Raw genomic sequence first — 24,514 nt, forward strand, 5'->3', positions numbered from 1 at the left:
TTTTGCATGCAATTTTAGATGAAACACATTAAATATTTGATCAACAAAAATCAATAAAATCATCGAAAGGTCACCTCATAAAAAAGGAACCGTGTGACTTTTGGTTTTCTCTAAATTTGTGCTTCCTAATGCTTAAATACTTGTTCTAGATGTTGTAAGTTTAATTTTTTTTTTCATTTCATTGTTTAACTTGAATTCACAAGGATTATCAGCTTTTTATCATCACCATTCAAATTTAATCGAATAGCCCAAATTTCATCTCCTTGGTTTATGACTTTGGTCTTAAAATCTTTGGGACCCACTATTATATATGTATTGTATAATACTAGAGATATTGTAAATTTTAAACCAATAATCTACCCTGTTTTTTTCCTTTTTTTCACATTAGCGTTCCTAATTTCCAAATCAGTAATAGGATTCTCAAGATTCAGAATAGCATTTAACGCAACAAGGAAGTTACCATTTCCAATCAACTGAGTAAAAAAAGAGTAAAGTGAAAGACAAGGGCAAAACGTCATATAGTGAAAAAAAGGGTTAACGATGAGAAAGAAAATATGTGTTTCGTGCTACACCTTTCCTAGGTTCTACTTCTTAAAGGCATCATGCCCTTCTTATCAACCTTGATATAATAAACTACACCTCTTAACATATACATTTTGTTTATATTATGAAATCTATTATAAAGGAGTATTCCTTATTTTCATTTGTTCTTTGGTTTTAAATTTAGAAATTTGATTAAAAATGCAATTTTCATTGTATTTCCCTTACAATTAATACACAAGATGAATATCCTTGTGCTTATCATTTTTCTAAATCCATAAAATATATCTGACGAATAATTTACTTATGTTTCTTTTTTTCTTTAAAAACATAAAATATTTTAAATGTTATAGTTATCTATCCTCCAAATGATTATTTTTGTAGAATCACTAAATTGAGGATGCACTATTTTCAATGTTTGACATTTTTACACCTTTCTTAAAATAGCATTCTACTTTACAATTTCCAGTAAGTTCCTAAATTATCAAACTTGTTTGATAAATATTCTAACTCCTCATAAACTTGAATTTGTCTTGACTTAAAAAATTGGACAATTTTTCAAAAATTGTAGTCTAAATATTTCTATATAAGTTCCCTCGATGACTCTTGATATATATATATATATATATATATATATATATATATATATATATATATATATATATATATATATATATATTCTTCGAATATGGTTCCATTGTAGTAAGATTAATGATAGTAGTAAATATAGCCTTGAAGATCCTCGATCATTTCGTAATTTATTGTGTAGACGACACTTCAATAGTCTTTACATTTGAAATGCACCAAAACTTCGTTACTGTCACACCTTGAAACCGATGGCGGAAACGTTCTGGGGCGGAGGACGTCATATAAAGTATCACAACCAATGTACATAGTAATCATAGTAAACACAAACATTACATTACATAGAAGTATTTGCATTTGTTTGAAAGTAATGTAATACATGTTTTATATATACATCAGTAACAAAAGTTAAGACGTGACTTCTAAACGCTTCGTCTTCTCCAAAAGAACGTGGGGTACCTGTCTAACGAGGACCTGAGAATACAAGCAGTTTTAAAAATATCAGCATAAAGCTGGTGAGTTCATAAGCAGTTTGTTTCTCTAAAAGAACAAGTTTCCTTTGGTTTTCTGAAAAAGTTGTTATCCAAGAAAATCCCATATTTTCTTGTAAGAGAAGTTTAGTTATCCATTTGTTACACGGTCTGGTTAAGAACAGTTAAGTTATCCCAGGAAAAACCCTTATTTTCCTTAAAAGTTGGTGGTTGGTAATTGATTCGGAATGCAGTGTACAAGTATCGACCATACTTGTAGCGTTTAAGTGAAGTATTGTGACAACCCGATATTTCAACTCTTTGTAATGACCTAAAAAGTCAAGTATTGTAACCACTTGTGAGTTAATGAAATTAACTTTGATAATTATATGTCAAAAAAAAGTTCTATTTAAATTCCTACTATGTTTAATGTCATTAAACCGTGATCGTACGTAAAAAGAAAACCCGAATCCGACTTCGTATATTGAAGTTATGATTTTTCCAAGTTCGGCATAGCAGCAGACAGCTAAAAACTCGAATCGGAGATCGAGCGACTTTTGGCCGGAATGACCTAAACGAGAATCGAAGGTCTCAAAAATGGTAATTCAGCGGTAAAAAGTCTGGCAAAAACCGACGTCAGATAAAGAAGTTATGAATTTCTAAAGAAATTCCTTAAAAACGACCCTTTTAAAAATAAATAATAAAAATAATTTCAAAATTTGCCGACGGAGTCTAAATGAAAGTTGTAGAGCGTAGTCTCACCTACTCGTGGATATAAAGACCATCGAAAACGGAATTCGTATGAAGAAGATATGAATTTTAGAAGTTTATTAATTAAATTAAATATAAATTTAATTATAAACTCTTGGTAATATCCGAAGAGGAGTCAGCAGATAGGACCGAAGTACACCCTGCGTACCTTCGTACGCCCCGTGTACTCAAGGCCAAGGCCTCAGATCGTCCACGTCCCGGTCTATGCGATGTAGCCTTGTCCCATCCGATGTCCGAGGCAGTACAGGACTCGGTCATGCATGACGTACGCGTACGCCCTGCGTACCGAGGCGGTTCCAGACCCTATAAAAGGGATGCGAGGGTTCCGAAGAAAGGGCTCCATTTCTCTCATTTCCTTTGCGTTCTTGCCTCGTTTTCCGTGCCAGTGCTAACCCGAAGCCCTAGTCATTTTGCTCAAGTCCCGAAGATCGTTTTTACTCCCGAGATTCCCGAGAATCCCGAGAGAAATCCGTTTCCCGAGACGAAACTCTGCCCAGTTTCCATCTCGCTTTCTTCAAACTTTCAAGTGAGGTCATACCCCTTAATTAACCTTTTAAATGTTCTATAAATGCTTTCATCGTGTGTTATATAAAGAATTATTATATGCTTTTATTTAACCAAATCATATGTGATTTATAAACATTATAGGGAACTCTCGTATATAAAATATGTTACAATAGCATTCTATCTTATGAAAAATAAATTGTTGTAATGCATGTATAAACTAAACATTTTCTTAGATTATATGTATACGTGTCTATCTGAGGCTCTACAAAAATCTATACTTTCATAACAAGTGATTCCTTTTCTAGATATTTCTAAACAAACGAGACACACTTTTATAAAGCTATAATAGGTATAGTTTTACGAGGATATTGCTAACTTTTACATACTAGAAACACGATTTTCAAGAAGTCACTTTCATATACAAGAACAAACGAACATTTTAACATGTAAATCTGTTTTTATACCATGATTTGTGAGACATTAACTTCACGTACATTCGAGTACACATTTCAAGTCCTGTATTATATACCAGAATCCCCTGGAGGGGGAGCATGGTGTTTGTGTATAGATCTATACGGGCTTGACAACCCGCGCCTTGACTGTTAGCTACAGTCCACCATTTGGGGTGACAAACGTCATAACATTCCAACGCCTGAAGAACGTTGTGTATAGGCATTCCGAGTCAATAGTATGGTTATAAAACTCACATGGGGTATTAAAAATACATTGATTTACAAGGTTTTCAAACATATTGGTTATTTTATCCTCACATACATTTTTAGAAACAAACATTAGTCTTGAGAGAAGGCTACTTTTATACTAGTAGAAAATATAGGATTTTCTAGAAACAAACAAACAAGGACAAAACATTTCGTTTCATACAAACATTGTCATTTAATACTTATGAAACTCACCAGCTTAAATTCTGATCTACTCTTTCAAAATTACTTGTATGTCCCAGGGATTCAGTAATTTCAGGTATCAATATGCTTTTGAAGAAGGGATGCTGCGGCGCCAGTTAAATCTCATATTTTGACATCATATTGTAATTGGTTTTGAACATGTAACTTTTGACAAATGTAAACTATCAATTATATATATGATGGTTGTGTTGCTTTCTTTACTATGTATTCATTTGTTACGTTACCACATGAAGTCATCCGCCCCCGAACGTTTCCGCCGTTCAGGTTTGGGGGTGTGACAAGTATCCTAAAAACCTGGTTATCCTTGAAAAGTACATTAGTTTTAACACGTATATAAAACTAATAAGTAGGTAGAAAAGTTTTCATAATCTAGGTTGCGAGTTCCATAACCATACGATAGACTAGATAAGGCTCGTAACGGGGCCAATATCGTTTTATGAATTTTGTCACCTGTGGACCAGTCGGTCCGACTGTAGCTAGCAGCCAGGTGTGGGGTAGTCAATCCCATATGGATCTATACACTCATGTCACGTTCTCCCTCCAGGAGATTCTGGTTACAGGGGTAGTCCTACACTCTTGTAAGTAGGGGGAGTGTTACAAAGGACGTGTCTCCAGTCTTAAGATTAATGTATTTAAAAATAATAATATGGAAAATTCTGTGTTTGTAACATTTGGATTCCCATGTATATTATTATTTTATTTATTTTTGGAGTTTGTGGAGGAACTCGGCGAGTTGGTGCCAAGACTGGCCGAGTAGGGTCGCGGATGTTCATCCGGGTTCACGTCCGGACTCGGCGAGTCCATGGGTGGACTCGGCGAGTCCATGTTGTTTAATGAAACCCTAATTTCCAGGGTTTGGGACCTATTTAAAGGCCCTTATGGCCGTCAATTGCGACTACCACACCCCAGAGAGAGACCTAGATCGTTTGTTAGGTAAAGAGTAGCCATTGTTGATCATTTGTTGGTGTAAATCGAAGGAGAAGGTGGTCAAGGCAAGAAAAAGCTAAATGAAGTGCAAATCTAGTGATTTTAGAGTTCAAGGGCTTCATATTGAGATATGCCTTCAGAGTTTCTCCAGTTTTGGGTGGTTATTCATAGAGTTAGGGTTTTCAAACCCTTTGGAAGATGATTATGTAGAGTATTTAGTCCCTTCTCGAGTTTGTGCCTTAGATCTGGACTCAAAGAGGTCCAGAGAGCTTAACCCTTGGAGCTTTATGAGTCATCTTGGGATTATTGGACTTAGGTTGCCATTTTTGGGGCTAAATCACCATTTGATGCCATTTTGTTGATATATAAGCATCAAGATTCGAACTTTACGTGACATTCATGCTTGGGAAGGCTAGATCTATGGATTAGGGGCACAGATCTGACCTCAGGAGGTCAATAGAGTTTGTGCATGGCATGAACTCGCCGAGTTGTTCTTGAGACTCGGGGAGTAGGGTTAGGGTTTCATGTAAATCACTCAGTGAGTAGACTTGCCGAGTTGGGGAATAACTTAGTGAGTTAGAAGGGGATTAGAGGACTGGAGTTCGAGGCGGTACGCACCGAGTTGTTCTTGAGACTCAGCGAGTTGAGTCAGGGTGGCCCCGCGATTCATGCCAGGTGTGACTCATCGAGCATAGGGAGGGACTCGACGTACCAAGCGGGAAAAAGAGTTAGTGGACATGTGTGTACTCGGCGAGTCGCCATAGTGCATTCGACGAGTTTGGTCAAAGTTTGACCGTTGACTTTTATTGACATTTAGGGTTTGGTCAACAATGTGGTCCTTGAGTTAAGAGAGGGGTAAAGTAGTCTTTTACCCTTCTGAGGGTGCCAATAGAGGGTTAAATCTAGTCTCGAGACTTATATTTATGAGAGTATTTACTTTATGTGAATAGGCGGAGGCTAGGCAATATTTCTACCGAGTCAGAGATTTACCGAGACGTTTGAGGTGAGTCTTCTCACTATACTTTACCTAGTGTGGTAATAGAGTTATGTGACAGAGTATTTTAAAGTTATATGCCAGTGTATTTGCATGTTATTTATATGTTGTGATTTATTGTGATATGTGATATGCATGATTCAGAGTTACAGAGTAAGGACCTTCGGGTCCATAGAGTTAGGGCTAGAGGGCCCATAGAGAGTTGGGGCTGGAGGGCCCCGCTGAGACACATTGACCAGAGGGTCGACAGAGTTATAGCCTCGAGTGGCTATTATGTGTTAGAGTGGTATTTGGTGAACTCACTAAGCATTTATGCTTACAGTGTTATGTGTTATGTGTTTCGGGTACCAGTGATGATCGCGGGAAGGCGCCGGCATGATTCGTACACACGCAAATTGGAGTTTATATATTTTGATCTTGGGGTTTTGTACTGATACGATGCTGATACAATGTTGATAGAATGTTTTTATTTATGAATGCAAATGATATTTCATGGTTTTTCAAAAGTGAAAAAAAATTGTGCAAATGTTTACGGCGTTACAGTGTTATTGGTCCTTCACTCTCATATCTTGGGGAAGTGTTTTCAAGGCATGTCTAAAGTTCTAAGTTTAATGTTATTAGTCCTTCACTATCGTATCTAGGGGGAGTGTTATCAAGGACGTATTTATATGATTAATGTTATTGGTCCTTCACTCTCGTATCTAGGGGGAGTGTTATCAAGGACGTTTTTAAAGTTCTAAGGTTCATGCTTTTAACAGTAATGATGTGGAAATTCAATTGTGAAATATAGAATATAGCATTTTATAATGAGTTTCACAAATAGTTTGAAAGCTAACTCTGCAAGTTAAACGGTTGGTTAATACAGTTTCAATGTTAAAAGCATACGGAATATAAAACATTTCAAATGAAATAATAACTTTGAGTACAAGATTTCCTTGTACTTTCGCTTGTATTCCCCCCCCCCCCCCCCTGAAAACATTGAAAAACACTAAAAAAGGTGTAGGGGTATGAACCCACCAATCGAGAAATGTGCGGGTTAGGATGCTAAGTGTCAGTTTAAGGCTTGAACACGCACGAGGTTCCTATATAACATAAGGAGATACATAATTGTATCTAATTAGACTTTGAACTACTAATTAATCAAGATAAAACATTCCGAGACGCGGAAACACTTTATTTCAAGTGTTAGGAGTGATCCAGGTTGCATCTAATGGTGTATACGGCCTAAATAAGGAGTTTACTCTTCAAGAGTAAGCCCTTAGGGGTGTTTACGGCACAAAGACCATGTCCCCATGAGTTTACGGGAGTAAAATCATGGGTGGTGTGTTCCTAGATGTTTAAAGGTCTTACAATGCACAAGGGGAGGTTCGAAGGTTGATTCTATGTCTTAGGAAGTGATTGGGACCTGAAATTACCTTGGAAAAGGGGTTTACGGTTCTTGAAGGACCCTTGGGGAGTTTACTACCGTAAACACATCAGTTTACGGCCATAAACTCATGTTTGTCCATGAATCATGTGTTTTGAGGGTTGTTGGTTAAGCATACAAAGTTCTAGACCCAAATCTAAGCCATACAAGGTGTTAAGGGCACTTAAACATCCTTTTGAGGTGTTTACGGTTTTGGGAGACCTTCCCAAATAGTAAACTCAAGTGTGGCTCATTTTTGTATGGTTTGTTGTATCACATGAAGGAATATAAGGTTCTAGGCACTCATGGAAGGTTTTAGAGGTGTTTAAGGGGCAATTTAACACCTTAAAATATGTTTACGGTCCATGAAGGTGTGTTCACGGTCCAAGAGTGTTCTTGGGCCGTAAAATCATGTTTATTACCCAAATGACAAGATTTTGGTGTTCTAAGCTCGTACATGCAAGTCCTTTAGTCGTATCTAAGCACTAGAAGGGATTTGGAAGGGTTTTGGGGCTTCAAAACCCCTTTATGGGAGTTTATGGTTTTGGGAGATATTCCCCAACCACAATAACAAATTTTTGGGTGTTTTGGGTGATTTAGACATAGATTTGGATGCTTAACAAGTTAAACAACAAGGTAGGGTAGATTACTTACGATTTTGGGAGCTTGAGGAGGCGTTTTTGGATGAAACTCGAGTTTTAGAGAGAGAGTAGAGAGAGAAAGTTATGAGGATGGGTAAAAAGTCTCAAAAGATGACCACTCAACCTTTATATAGGGGTTGGGTTTGTGGTCAAGTGGGAATCCACCCAATACCGACGTTAAACAGAGTTTAAAATTTTACTCGATTAAATGTTCGTAACCCAACTTGGTTGTAACTAAAAATTTTTCCAAATGAATATTGGGGGCGTTTTCACGTGTTTCTAATGCGTTCCTACACTTTTTTTTTTTAAAATAAAATAAAGACATAATTTATTTTCCTAACCCAAAAGTTAACGGAAAATTTTAATAAAAATAAATTGTATTAACGGAAATGGGTTACAGTGACGGAATAAATTACGGGTTGTCACATTATCCGCCTGTTAGAGGGAATTTCGTCCTGAAATTTAGAATTAAGATACAAATCATGGATTTGGAAAGAGATGTGGATATTTCTGTTTCATCGAGTCTTGGCGCTCTCAAGTGAATTCGGGTCCTCGCTTGGCATTCCAGCGAACCTTCACTATAGGGATGCGACTTTGTTTCGTACGTTTGATCTCTTGATCCATGATTTCGATTGGTTCTTCCACAAAGTTCAGACTTTCGTTGATCTCGATTTCATCAAGAGGGATCACGAGAGTTTCATCGGATAAACACTTTTCAAGATTTGCGACGTGGAAGACAGGATGGATGTTGCTAAGTTCTCGAGGTAGTTGGAGTTTATAGGCTACGGGACCGATCCTAGCGAGGATCTTGAAAGGTCCTATGTACCTCGGGTTAAGTTTTCCGCGCTTTCCAAAGCATATCATGCCTTTCTAGGGCGAGACCTTCAACAGGATACGATCTCTAACCTGGAATTCCAAGGGTTTTTGTCGTTTATCGGCGTAACTCCTTTGTCTGTCTCGTGAAGCTTTCAGTCGTTCTCGGATCTATGCGGATAAGTGGGAATGGATGGTCATTGTTAGTGTCTTCACCTTGCGGCTTGAACTCTCCTTTCGGCTAAGGTCATCTGCTACCACATTGGCCTTGCCGGGATGGTAGCGGATTTTCGCATTCATAATCACTGAGCAGTTCTACCCATCGCCGTTGTCTCATGTTTAAGTCTTTCTGATCGAAGAAATATTTCAGGATCTTATGGTCAGTGAAGATCGTGTACTTGGTTCCATAGAGATAATGTCTCCAAATCTTCAGTGCGAAGACCACAGCCTTGCTATAGGTTGTGAGTCGTATAGTTAACTTCGTGTGCTTTCAGGTGTCTCGAGGAATAAGCAATAGCTTTTCCTCTCTGCATAAGCACACAGCCTAAGCCTTGAATGGATGCATCGCAGTAGACAACGAAATCCTCTGTCCCTTCGGGCAGGGACAGGATAGGTGTGCTGCACAAGGCTCGCTTCAACGTTTACAATGTTGTATCTTGCTTTTCACTCCAACAAAAGGGTACACCTTTCTGTGTCAGAGTGGCTAGGGGTTTGGCGATTCTGGAAAAATTCTGAATGAATCTATGATAGTAGCCGGCAAGACCCAAGAATTGATGGAAATCTATGGGTGTCTTCGGTGCCGACCAATTCTCTATCGCCTTGATTTTGGAAGGGTCCATGTGTATACCCTCCTCGCTTACCACGTGACCAAGGAAAGCCACCTTCCGAACCCAGAATTCGCACTTGGAGAATTTCACGTATAACTTTTCCGATCTAAGAGTTTCCAACACTAACCTTAAGTGTTGTTTGTGATCTTCTTCGCTTCTGGAATAGACAAGTATGTCGTCAATGAACATGATGACGAAGTTGTCCAGAAAGGGATGACACACCCGGTTCGTCAGGTCCATGAACGCTGTCGGTGCGTTTGTTAGACCGAAGGGCATCACTACGAACTCGTAGTGACCATATCGAGTTCTGAATGCTGTCTTGGAAACATCACTCTCGTGAACTCGTATCTGATGGTACCCTGATCTAAGGTGTATCTTCGAGAAATAGTTGGCTCCCTGAAGTTGATCGAAGATGTCATCTATTTGAGGGAGAGGATAACGATTCTTGACGGTCAATTTGTTCAACTCGCGGTAGTCTATACACATCCGGAAGGATCCATCTTTCTTCTACACAAATAATACCGGGGCTCCCCAGGGTGTGGAACTCGGTCTGATGAACCCTTTGTCGAGAAGCTCATTGAGCTGACTGGATAACTCCTGCATTTCTGCCGGAGCTAAGCAATACGGAGACTTGGCTACAAGATTTGCTCTAGGAATTAAGTCGATGCGAAACTCGACTTGACGTTCGGGAAGAATTCCCGGAAGCTCTTCAGGAAAAGACATCAGGAAAGTTGCAGACTTCGGGGATGCTATTGAGGTCTTTAACTTCCTGTTTCTCGTTGATTGCATGAGCTAGAAACGCGTAACACTCCTTTCGCAGGACTTTTGAGCTTTGATGCAGGAAATGATGCAAAGATTGGAGCTAAGTTTATCACCATAGATCATGAGGATTTGACCAGAAGGAAGATTGAGGCGGATAGCTTTTTCATAACAAATGATGTCGGCATGATTGGGACTTAACCAATCCATGCCAATGATAACATCAAAGCTCTTTATGGAAACTGGCATTAGGTCAATGGGAAAGGAATGATCATGCAGGGTAAGGATACAACCTATCAATATATCGTTCGCGTTCTCTTTCTCACTGTTAGCCATCTTGACGGTAAATGCTTCGGTTACTATTTGAGGACTATGATTAAGAATATGTTTGAATGAATGGCTAACAAATTTTCTTTCAGCACCAGAATCGAAAAGCATTGAAAGCATAAGAGTTGTCGAGGAGGAACATACCTGTGGCAACGGTGGGATCGGTGACTGCCTCATCTCGTCCCATAGTTAGAACTCTCCCGGTGTTGCTAGCTATTGCTGCCTTGGGGTAGTTTCTGTTGAAATGCCCGACTTCACCAAAACCGTAGTAGGCCTGACCGACACCCGCTCCGGAAGCTTGATTGGTTGATTGGGTTGGTGTTTTGCAGTTTTTCGCAGTGTGGCCCTTTTTGCCACAGTTGTTGCAAAGCACCTCCTGGCATGGGCTGGAAGTGAGATGATGATAGTGATGGGTTTTAGCCATAAGAACTTTCCTATGTGCGCATGCAAAACCCTAATGCTTGGATGTAGGCTTTCTAATTAAACATGCTTTGAATCCAAGACTTATAATGACTATTTAGGTATAAGAACAATATTAAAACAGATCTAGAATCATACCTTTGAATCTCTTGTTTGATCTTGTTGTCTTGGAGCTTCTAGAGTTACAATTGTCACTCCTCTAATGGCTTACAAACACCAAATAGCAAGGAGGATGATTTGGAAGAGAGGAGTGGGGAGGAAATCGGCCAGGGCTTCTCTACTTTAGGTCAAGTACCGATTTCCTTATGCCATAGGGTCTATTTATACTTGTAGACTCCTTAAGGGTTACAACCTAAACCCTAATTGGATAATCTTCTCTTAAAGCTATCCAAATCCATTCCTTAGATAACCTTGGACGATTTGAAGCTATCCCTAGCTTCTAGAATCTGCCCAATCCCTTATCAATATGGATTTACAGTCTAAAGTGTAACTATCAAACAATTGACAGTTTATACCCTCTTATTTAATTAATCTCTTTAAGTCACCAAATTAATTCCAATTAATTCTATGACTTATATTAATCAAATAACAATATTATTATTCTTTATATTATCCTCATAATATATTAATAATATTTATTCTCTCTTAATAAATCATCCTATCAAGTTGCTATGGTGAAGGCAACCCAAAAGGACCATGCACAACCGGGTCAAATACTTGCCTAATATAGTTGCAGCCTTAGACACTATTCCAACAATCTTCCACTTGTATAAGTCTAGTAACTATATGCACAAGTACAATTCGGTTTGCAATCGTAGCTCTCAAAGACGTTGTCAAATGCTGATCTAATCAATCTTGTCCTTTAGATAAGGGATCGTACAGTCCTCTGTTAAATATCATGCTGATAATCCTATGGAATGGTTAGTCAAGCATTTAGGTTTCTCGATCTCTGATTTATTTGACATAGAACTTAATCGAACACATCAATTAAGTTCTGACCGGGCCCGCCACATAAGTCACATCAAATCATCGAGCGGCCGAGATATCGCTTTTACCTTCTTAGATAAAAGTTACAGATAAACTTCGACTTATATGCATTTACTTATTCATTAACCAACTATACACAACAATGCGTTTTAGAACACCGAGTTACTGCTGCGTTTTCGCATTATCAATGTACAATCAATTAACAAATAACAAACCATATATCTAGGTTTTAAGACTATATGATATTATCGTCTCGTGATCACCCTTTTATATCATATTCCATAAGGTGATTCCAGCAAGCGCGGGTTTGTTCCAATGCTCAAAACTAGTTCATAAGCACTCATGAACGTTGCAACAACCCTTTGCTGTGTCTAACACCATTTAGACAATCTACACACCAATTCATGACAATCTTCATTCATATCTACTTCCAACATATGAACGATTGTGGACAATTTGAATAATTCGATTATTCCTAATAAAATCAATTATTCTGGAAGTCAAAACATGCAAAGTGAAACAATAGTTAAACAATTAACATAAGATAGTAACATTACTCATAAATAAAACTCCTTTATTTAATCATCAAATGTTAATTACATTTATCTATTACACGTTTCTAATACTATCTAATCTATGCTAATATCATCCTTCAGCCCAATACTCCTACCATGCTGCAAGTGCTTAACCCTACTCAGTCCCTTCGTAAGCGGATCTGCTGGGTTATCTTCTGATGATATCCTCTTCACTATGAGTTGTCCTTCTTCTACACGATGTCTAATGAAGTGATATTTTCTGTCAATATGTTGTGATCTACCATGATCCCTCGGTTCCTTGGTCAAGGCAACCGCTCCTTCGTTATCACAAAAAATCTCCATGGGCTCCTTTATGGCAGGTACAAATCCAAGATCACCAATGAAGTTCTTCAGCCATATTGCCTCCTTCGACACTTCGCTCGCTGCAATGTACTCTGATTCGCACGTTGAATCAGCTACGGTTTCCTGCTTGGAACTCTTCCATGTCACTGCTCCTCCATTCAGGGTAAAGACCCAGCCCGACTGCGAACGGTAGTTGTCCCTGTCGATCTGAAAACTGGCGTCACTATACCCTTGCACCTTCAAGTCATCACTCCCTCCGAGGACTAAGAACCATTCCTTCGTCCTCCGAAGGTACTTCAGGATATTCTTCACAGCAATCCAATGTGCTCTGCCAGGATTCCCTTGATATCTGCTAACCATGCTCAAAGCGAAGGCTACATCAGGTCGAGTACAAGTCATAGCGTACATGATTGAGCCAACTGCGGAAGCGTATGGTACTCGGCTCATTTCTACTATCTCAGGTTCGGTACTCGGACTTTGAGTCTTACTCAACTTGGCATTACTTTGTATCGGTAATTCTCCCTTCTTCGAGTTTTCCATACTAAAACGTTTTAGTACCTTCTCTAAGTAAGTGTTCTGACTAAGTCCAATTAGTCTCTTACTTCTTTCTCTTACTATCCTTATTCCCAAAATATAAGAAGCCTCTCCGAGGAAGCTTACTATACTCCCACTTAACCTCCTGCAGAGTCGGGATGTCGTTTCCTATGAGTAATATGTCATCGACATATAGAACGAGGAAGCTTACTATACTCCCACTGGCTTTGACATATACACATGATTCATCTTCGCTTCGTACAAATCCAAACTCTTTGACATTCTCATCGAAGCAAAGATTCCATCTTCGAGATGCTTGCTTAAGTCCATAAATGGACTTCTCAAGCTTACACACTCTATTCGGATGCTTCGGATCCAAAACCCCTCCGGCTGAGCCGTGTAAACATCCTCAGCCAACTTTCCGTTATCGAAAGCGGTCTTGACATCCGTTTTCCAAATCTCATAATCATGAAATGCGGCAATTGCTAGCATCACTCTAATAAATTTATCTTTGCAACTTGTGAGAAGGTCTCATCATAGTCAACTCCAGGAGTTTGAGTAAAGCCCTTCGCAACCAATCGCGCTTTATATGTGTGTACGTTTCCATCCACGCCAGGCTTCTTCTTGAAGATCCATTTGCACCCAACGATCTTACGTCCGGGCACATTATCAACCAAATTCCAAACTTGGTTATCATGCATGGATTGGATCTCGCTATCCATTGCCTCTTTCCATTTCGCAGACTCCGGGCCTGCCATGGCTTCCTTATAGCTATTAGGTTCATCAAGATTTATTAGTGTACCATCACTAATATACGTGTCCCCTTCGGTAGTAATATGAAAACCATAAAACTGGGGATGAACTCTAACTCTATCGGAATGTCTAAGAGGTAAGGACTCGTCAATCGGTTCAACCGGAGTTGCCTCCCACTGTCTCCTTGGCCTATGAGTTCTCGCTCTCGGAAAACTCCTCTCCTCGCAACAAAGACAACATTGTCCTTCGGTCTATAGAAGAGATATCCAAAAGATTTATGTGGGTAGCCGATGAAAATACATCGCTCACTTCGAGGTTCGAGCTTGTCGTGAGTATCTCGTCTTACGAAAGCCTCGCAACCCCAAACCTTGATATGTGCCAACAAGGGAGCTTTCCCTGTCCACATCTCGTGAGGTGTTTTGGCAACCTTCTTAGTAGGGACTCGGTTAAGGATATTGTAACACCGTGATTTCCAAAAACAAAATTTTCATTTAAATAATCAATTTAATATTAAAACACTTGTTTAAAATCTTATTCACATTCGAATTACAAAACATAGTTTCATTTTCGTTATAATAGAAGACCAGGATCCTCCAAAACACAACTCTTTCTTCGGTGTGTACAATCGAACCGTTGCCATCCCGCGTTACTGTAAGAACCTGAAACAACATAACATACACAACGTAAGCACGAAGCTTAGTGAGTTCCCCAATATACCTTACGCACATACGCCTTTCCAGGCCCGACCTTTCGGTCCATGTGTCTCAGGGGACTTCCGTCCCTGCTGGGTAAACCTTCCGGCCTTACCCATGCCGACCTTCCGGTCCATCACACATCATATCGCCTTCCGGCCCATAATATAATCGCCTTCCGGCCCATAACATACATAGCACACATAACAAATAACTTACCACATATAGCATACATATCACATATCATATCCGACCTTCCGGTCACACAGTCAAACCCTTCCGGGTACAGTATAGTGAGAAGACTCACCTCGCGGACACTGGAAGATAGCAACTCCTGAAATCCCTTGCACTTGATCCTCCGAGCTACAAGCTCCCTGTAACACCATATATCCCTTATTAATACTTCTATCTCCCACGTTGACTGACCCTAAGAAATCACATCGGTCAACTCTGGTCAACAGCCCATTGTCAGCTCGACTGGACTCGGCGAGTTCCCTGGCGACTCGACGAGTCTGGTCGTCCTTCAATCCTCTAAGAGTCCCCTTCTACTCGTCGAGTATCCTCTTTGACTCGACGAGTTACTCCTGGAAGAATCGCGGGGCCACCCCGACTCTACTCGCCGAGTCTGAAGAACAAACTCGGCGAGTCCCAGTAAATCTTCAAGCTACTCGCCGAGTCTGCTCATCCGACTCGGCGAGTCCACGCCATGCAGTCGATCGAACTGCTTCCTGAGATACATATATTCCCGAATATACAAACATGGGACCTTCTGGACCTCTAAGGGTCCTAATACAAGGTTATAAACATTGGATAACGACACAACAATCCATCTAATCTCCAAATGGGTTTCATAAACCCTAAATTCGTGTACACATCAAAATAACAGGAATGATCCGAAACATAACCTGAAAACGTACTCTCTGTGTCCCCAAACCTCAGAACTCGATCCCCTTGATCTTCCTTTGGCCAAAATCCTTCCTCTTCTTGCACCACAATTCCTTCAAAGTCACCAATGGCCTGCAAGCTTGTTCTAGCCGCCCCAGTCGCCTAGGGTTCTTCCCCATCGATCCAAAGTCGTGAAATGACGGCATAATAACCCTTATATACGACCCAATACTGAACGGCTAGGGTTTCCGCTGAACAGCGTCGACTCGCTGAGTCCATATCTGGACTCGTCGAGTCCAGTCGTGAACCCGCGACCAAACCTGCGACCCTACTCGGCGAGTCTGGCTCCAACTCGTCGAGTCTCCCCTTTAAAACACCCCCAAAATGCAACTTAACAATACTTGAGATTTTGGGCTGTTACAATTCTCCCCCACTAGAATTAGACTTCGCCCTCGAAGTCTCACTCTGAAAATAGTTCTGGCTGCTGCTCCCGCATCTCACGTTTCGGCTTCCCTAGACACTACCGATCTCTCCCGAGGCCGCTACTGAACCAATACCAGAGGTACCTCCTTGTTCCTCAGAACCTTGATCTTCCGATCTCCGACGGCCACTGGCCTCTCGATGTAACACAGGCTCGCATCCACCTAATCGTTCTCAAGTAGAACCACTGCTGACTCATCCGCTATACACCTCTTCAATTGCGACACATACAAGTGTCATGGATCCGTCCCAATTCCGTTGACAGCTCCAATGATAGGTCACCCTTCCTACTTTCGTACTTTCACGAAAAGACCCAACATACCGGGGCCCCCCATTTACTCCTCTTCCTAAATCGAAACACCCCGCCAGAAATATGAAGTCGGCGTCCGGAATCACATGCTCGTAACGGCGTCTGCCTGCATAACTTTCCTGTTAACTCTATATGATCACTAACTCTCTTTAACCTGCTGAGTCTGCTCTGTCAACTAAAGCACGAACTCTGAACTGCTCATCACTCTCTGTAATCGGAATTTACCCAAAATGCACTCTGCTCCAAATCTCAACGATCACTCAACCCATAAGGGTTAGGAAACCCTGAACCACCGGATCCCCGATCCAAAGCCCACTTCGCCCATTCCGGACCGACTGAGAGATCCATTCTCCCTCTCAGATCAACTCTCACAAGTACTCTCTTGCCATCACATACACATACTGAACTAGTCCCAACACTTGCAGGTTGAAAGACCCGATACACTGATGATATCCTCGAACATCTCCCAAGACGAACCACTAATATCCGTCCTATACCCTGATCAGAATCGCACTGAGAATTCAAGATTCTCTATTCTCTTGCATCCTTTCTGAGTCTCGTCAATCATCCCAACCCGGATGGTTCCCACTTCACTGCCGCATACACGATGCTCGAAACCATACTTGAAATACTCTAACCATAACTCTGCTCTGCAGCTTTCACTTTCGTGAACTTGCACCCCTTCGGAGTTACACACCTTCCTCTTTTCCTTTCTCCAAGGAACCCTCTTGGCCATAATGCCACTCCAACCGGTGCCACGGTGCTCGCCCCAAGCGACACCACCCTTTTTGCGTAACCGCTATCCACATGCTCTGGTTCTCATTGCAGGGCTCTGAATCTCATGCACTCCCTCCACTCATCAAAATCACTGCCTCAGCTGAACAAGATCACCAATCCCGGGGCCCGACCTTCCAATGTAATCACACTGCACATACACCATCCGCAATCTCACACTGATCCAGCAATACCAACAGAGTCTCCAGCATGACTGGACCGACTCTCATAACACATACTAGCCACTCGAGGCTATATCTCTGTGGGTCCGTACACCCAACTCTGCGAACCCTCAGGTTCTAACTCTGGAACCTTCCAGTTCCAGCTCTAGAAACATGCACGACATAATCCCGGGGGATTAATGCAGTACAACCCATCACGTATCTCAAACATACCAATACTCTGATCACATAACCCCGGTCACTTACTCAAGCTTGATCCCGACCTTCTCTCAGGCCTCCACAATCGAATGCCCTAGGTCTGAATCCCGCCCCGCATACCCGACACTCGCTCTCGTCGGCCTATACTCTGCGCTGACAAACACTGCTGAATCCCAACAGCTAAGCACCCTCATATACTCATCGATCTCCCGGAGAATTTTCTAATTCTCCCCCACTAAAGCACTGACTAACTGCCCCCGATCGTCATTAACGATCTTTCAGAACCATCCTGCACAAAAAGAACATTTACCCACTGACTGCTTCCCACAAGCGCAAGCAACCCTCAGCAAAACACACCTCCTCCCTGATCAACCCACTCACAAGAATCTAGTCCTTCAATCATCCACTCCACGACTGTAGATGCTACCCGACAATCAACCCAGTGCCGCATCTCCCCTAACAACCCCCACGGACGATAACCAAAGGAATCCGCGACAATAACCCATAACCAAACCCACAATCTGCCCAAAGGATGAACACCACATCGAAAACCGCACAAGACTACTGACACTAAAACACCAATTATAACCATACCCAACCATCAGGGAACAACGAATGCCAAAGCGAAAACCTGAAGCACCAAACCATAACCATGCCAGACCCGCGAAACAACGAATACCGCATCGAAATCCATACAAGATACCAGCACAAACAATACGCCACATCAATGTAAGACAATTAAGACATCACGAAAGCATCATACCTGCCGCTGCCTCCAGCACTGCTCCGTCTCCCTCTGTCGCACGCAGACAAACACGACCCTGAGCCCTCTGGGGCTCCGCTTCATCCTGCCCTCCTCAAATCCCGAATTGGTACTGACTGCCAACAATCCCGTGCACAGTGCCCCTCCTTTCCGCACTTGCGGCATGGACCACCGGACCCGCAAGCTCCGATGTAACCCCTTTTTACTCGATCATCGACACCTATGGTCTCATGCTTTCCTACTGCATCCCTATACTCCACTTATTACTACTCCTGACAATTCTTGCTTTCTTACATACTGCACCCGGTTCTCCCCCACTAGGGTTCAAACCAACACCAATTAGTATACAATCAACCCACGACTATCTTTCACCAGCGAAGTCGTATCTGTTCCAGAAAAGTGCTGTGCAACACCCGATAGTCCCTCCCCTTATGGAGTCGAACAATCCCCCATACTCTGAACCTCTAGCTAATTCTCCAAGAACTTCTCATCACGGCATGCCTCTAATCGTTCCAACTCCCATACTGATCTAATACTAGGCACCTACACTGCTCGATAACATGTCTGGCTCGCAGACTGCGCCGCAGCATCATCGTTTCTCTCATCTCAGCTCAAAAACCTGTATCCAACGCCGGATTTGTTCCAAGGACAGGGACTTACTCTCAACATAGACGACAACTCTCCGCACTGCAAAACTCGTCTGAACTCTTCACTGCTACCACTATAACCCAACCTGTTATTCTCAATTAGGTGTGGTGTGGTTCTCGACTACCTCAGCCCCAACTGACTGTCTGTTCACGGTAAATCCCGGTCTCGCGGTACATCCGCTACCTGTTGCTCTGAGGGAAGTCATTATCGATAATTACCTGCAGGGTGTACTTCCAAATCCAGAACTGAAACACCAGACCTCTCGCGTCTTGCACACGAGCATAAATGACACTACCCACCCAAAAGGTGACCTCTCCTCTGTCGTCTGATTGCTCAACTCAACTGAAATTTTCCCCTGTCTTTGACTCTTACCCAAAATACTCTGGTAAGCACTCGCCTTTCCCCTCGAGGAACGCCTCTCCGTACTCAATCATGGTCTACAGGCTTGAAACCCATAGCGTCCAATCTCCACCTCATCGGTCATAACCGGATAACAAGATAGCCACAAGCATCATCCACTACGAACCATGGTACTCATCCCATGACATCCCTCCTCAACATGCTTCGGTGTATGGTACCTGAACCATAGCACCACTCCCCAATCTGCTCCAACGTATAGCACTCGGACCACAACATCTATCTCAATCTGTTCCGATGTATGGTGCCCGGACCATAACATCACTCTGTATCCGCCCCGATGTATGGTATCCGAACCATAACATCACCCCTCAATCTGTTCCTTAGGACTTTTAGGATGCTCCCTGTATCAAGTATGGGTCCTCTGCTTTCAGTAGTACGGGCCCATACTACCTGCCACATCTACCCATACTTTCCACACGGACCATCCCAGAGTTCCTAAATAGCTGATCGACCTGCTCTTTTTCACCAATCCCATCTTGCATGCTCGCTCCCCAGCGAAATCCTCTACTCTACCCGCGCACCCATCTTGGCTAGGTTTAATCTCTAGCCCATTCCGCCGTCCTCCCACTTCTTTGCTATCAGCTGCTGAAGAGCTCCTGATGATGCCAAACATCTACCTCCTGAGTATCGTCATACTCACTTAGTAGCTGTCTCCCATCATCGAGAACTCCACAAAGCACGAAGCAAGCAGCATTCGAGCATCGAAGCATACATAGGACTCCTTAGCTATGATAGCTCCACCTTCTCGGCTCATCCTCGGAAGTACCACTGTACTCTGTAGCTCTACCCCTCGTGCGTTCTAACTAGATACCCTCACTCATCACATACACACAAAAGCATAACGCACATATAACAGCAAACCCTAGACTAAGGCATCACAAATCAGGCCACTCTAGTCCTAAGATGTGAAATACCTAGCCTGTCTCTAGCATGCGATAATGTCTCATAAAGTGCATAATAGATATTTCATAATACAAAAGTAAAGGTATTCTGGGAAATCACCGTTTGGCTCTGGCTGATTGTACACACTGCTCTTTCTTGCTTTCTCTTTGAACTCTTATTCACTTTTAGAAAACTATTTATTTGAAAACCTTTTCTTAATTCCTCAGTTTGAGTCCAGACTCACCTGTAGGCGCGTCCGAATCCCTCAAACCAAGGCTCTGATACCAATTTGTAACACCGTGATTTCCAAAAACAAAATTTTCATTTAAATAATCAATTTAATATTAAAACACTTGTTTAAAATCTTATTCACATTCGAATTACAAAACATAGTTTCATTTTCGTTATAATAGAAGACCAGGATCCTCCAAAACACAACTCTTTCTTCGGTGTGTACAATCGAACCGTTGCCATCCCGCGTTACTGTAAGAACCTGAAACAACATAACATACACAACGTAAGCACGAAGCTTAGTGAGTTCCCCAATATACCTTACGCACATACGCCTTTCCAGGCCCGACCTTTCGGTCCATGTGTCTCAGGGGACTTCCGTCCCTGCTGGGTAAACCTTCCGGCCTTACCCACGCCGACCTTCCGGTCCATCACACATCATATCGCCTTCCGGCCCATAATATAATCGCCTTCCGGCCCATAACATACATAGCACACATAACAAATAACTTACCACATATAGCATACATATCACATATCATATCCGACCTTCCGGTCACACAGTCAAACCCTTCCGGGTACAGTATAGTGAGAAGACTCACCTCGCGGACACTGGAAGATAGCAACTCCTGAAATCCCTTGCACTTGATCCTCCGAGCTACAAGCTCCCTGTAACACCATATATCCCTTATTAATACTTCTATCTCCCACGTTGACTGACCCTAAGAAATCACATCGGTCAACTCTGGTCAACAGCCCATTGTCAGCTCGACTGGACTCGGCGAGTTCCCTGGCGACTCGGCGAGTCCGGTCGTCCTTCAATCCTCTAAGAGTCCCCTTCTACTCGTCGAGTATCCTCTTTGACTCGACGAGTTACTCCTGGAAGAATCACGGGGCCACCCCGACTCTACTCGCCGAGTCTGAAGAACAAACTCGGCGAGTCCCAGTAAATCTTCAAGCTACTCGCCGAGTCTGCTCATCCGACTCGGCGAGTCCACGCCATGCAGTCGATCGAACTGCTTCCTGAGATACATATATTCCCGAATATACAAACATGGGACCTTCTGGACCTCTAAGGGTCCTAATACAAGGTTATAAACATTGGATAACGACACAACAATCCATCTAATCTCCAAATGGGTTTCATAAACCCTAAATTCGTGTACACATCAAAATAACAGGAATGATCCGAAACATAACCTGAAAACGTACTCTCTGTGTCCCCAAACCTCAGAACTCGATCCCCTTGATCTTCCTTTGGCCAAAATCCTTCCTCTTCTTGCACCACAATTCCTTCAAAGTCACCAATGGCCTTCAAGCTTGTTCTAGCCGCCCCAGTCGCCTAGGGTTCTTCCCCATCGATCCAAAGTCGTGAAATGACGACATAATAACCCTTATATACGACCCAATACTGAACGGATAGGGTTTCCGCTGAACAGCGTCGACTCGCCGAGTCCATATCTAGACTCGTCGAGTCCAGTCGTGAACCCGCGACCAAACCTGCGACCCTACTCGGCGAGTCTGGCTCCAACTCGTCGAGTCTCCCCTTTAAAACACCCCCAAAATGCAACTTAACAATACTTGAGATTTTGGGCTGTTACAGATATGGGCGGCAGTCTCTAAGGAATACCCCCAAAAAGAGATAGGTAGCGAAGCACGACTCATCATAGAGCGAACCATATCCAATAAGGTTCGATTACGCCTTTCTGCCACACCATTCAACTGTGGTGTCCTAGGAGGCGTCAATTGCGAAACTATTCCACACTCCTTGAGATAATCGTGGAATTCAAGACTTTGGTACTCTCCTCGATCGGATCGAAGCATCTTGATTTTCCTGCCCAATTGATTCTCCACTTCATTCTTGAACTCTTTGAACTATTCAAAGGTTTCTGACTTTTGCTTGATTAAATAGATATACCCATATCTATTATAATCATCGGTAAAAGTCACGTAGAAGCGGTTCCCATCCTTCATAGTTGATCTAAATGGTCCACATACATCGGTATGTATTAGGTCCAATAGACCCTCACCCCTTTCACACGTACTCGTGAAGGGTGATTTGGTCATCTTTCCAAGCAAACAAGATTCGCACGTGTCATCTTCCCTAAGGTCGAATGACTCCAACACTCCATCTTTTTGGAGTTGGGATATGCGTTTCTTGTTGACATGTCCAAGACGACAATGCCACAGGGATGCTCTATCGATACCATTGGAAGAATCTATGTTCAAAACATCATTTCCTAAGTTATCAACAATCATAACAGTTTCATAAATTCCATTACATGGTATAGCTTCAAAATAAAAGACACCATTTAGATAAGCCAAAATAGAACCATTCTCATTATTAAAAGAAAATCTAAAACCTTGTCTATATAAACCATCAAATGAAATGATGTTTCTAGCCATTTCTGGCGAATAGCAACAATTGTTCAAATCTAAACATAAATTACTCCTAAGCACTAAAGAATACACTCCAATCTTGGTCACAGGCGACGATCTTCTGTTCCCCATGATTAGATTGATTCTTCCTTGCTCCACATCCCTACTTCTTCTTAGTCCCTGCACATTAGAACAAATGTGGTAACCACAACCGGTATCAAGAACCCAAGAAATAGCATGATTAGAATCGTTAGATTTAATTGTGTATATACCTACGAAAGATGGCTTGATCTTTCCTTCCTTTATAGCTTGCAGGTACTCTGGGCAGCTTCTCTTCCAATGTCCTATCTTGTGGCAGTGGTGGCACTCTGCCTCCTTCGGGTTAGGGCAGGGCTTAGCGGGATTAACTTTGTTCCCACTAGAAGAGGCACCATCTCGGGCTTTAACCTTGAGATAGTGCTTAGACGAAGCCTTACTCTTCTTTCCCTTTCCTTGACCAATAGCCAAGACAGGAGCAACGGGTGGATTGGGAGTTGGTGCAACAGACTTGTCTTTGAAGTTGCTCTCAGCGACCCTCAAGTGACCTTGGATTTTTCTTAGGGTGACCTCCTCTTTGTTCATGTGGTAGGTCATCCTAAATTGATTGTACATCGGAGGCAAAGAGTGAAGCACCATGTCGATCGCCAAGTCTTCCCCAAAGTCAACATTTAACTTGCGAAGGCAGTCGACATACCTTTGCATCTTTTGCAGGAGCACGGTAAGAGATTCTCCATGACCCATCTTAGCGGAAATCATGTTAGTGAAAATCTCGTAACGCTCTTGTCTCGCGTTCTGGTGGTATCTCTCCAATAAGTCTTGATGCATTTCATACGGGTACATGTCCTCGTAGGACTTTTGGAATTCGGAGTTCATGGTGGCTATCATGATGCAATGTACCTTTGTTGCATCGCGCTCATGAGTTTCAAAAGCGGTGATTTCAGCCGGAGTAGCGATTTTAGGGTTGATTTTCTCGAGCTTCTCATCTAGGACATACTCCTTATCCTCGTAGCAAGCAATTGTGCGAATGTATCTTATCCATTCGCTAAAGTTCGTTCCATCGAAGGTGACCTTTTGGCAAAGGCTCATCAACGTGAAAGAACTAGCAGTAGTGTTGTTTGCATTCGACATCTACAAATAGAAAGGACAAAGATAGTTTAGAATATGAATCCCTAATTATCACCCAATAAGAAAAATTAGGGCTAGGATCCAACAACAACATTTACATATTAGAAAATGGATGCCATAATCTAACATGCAAATAAATTGAGGGTAAGTGAATGACGATTCACTAATTCTCCACCATAAAAACTAACTATAGGTCCTAAATGTATTGAGAATTTCTAGGATCAGATGAGATTCATTGAAACTATTCAATGGCATGTTTAAATCTCGATATGCCCCTCTTGTTTGTGACTGGGATACCGAGGATCACAAAGCGGGTGCGAATTACCATGCCAATTCACATGGTGCCTTCATTGTAACGATCACCTATTCGACGTGCCGGTAAACCACACACGCTCCATCGAACTATGATAAACAATGAATCACCCTTTGCCACCTTTGCTTAAAA

The sequence above is a fragment of the Lactuca sativa genome, chromosome 2 (assembly GCF_002870075.4).
Source record: "Lactuca sativa cultivar Salinas chromosome 2, Lsat_Salinas_v11, whole genome shotgun sequence".
In the NCBI taxonomy this organism is placed as follows: domain Eukaryota; kingdom Viridiplantae; phylum Streptophyta; class Magnoliopsida; order Asterales; family Asteraceae; genus Lactuca; species Lactuca sativa.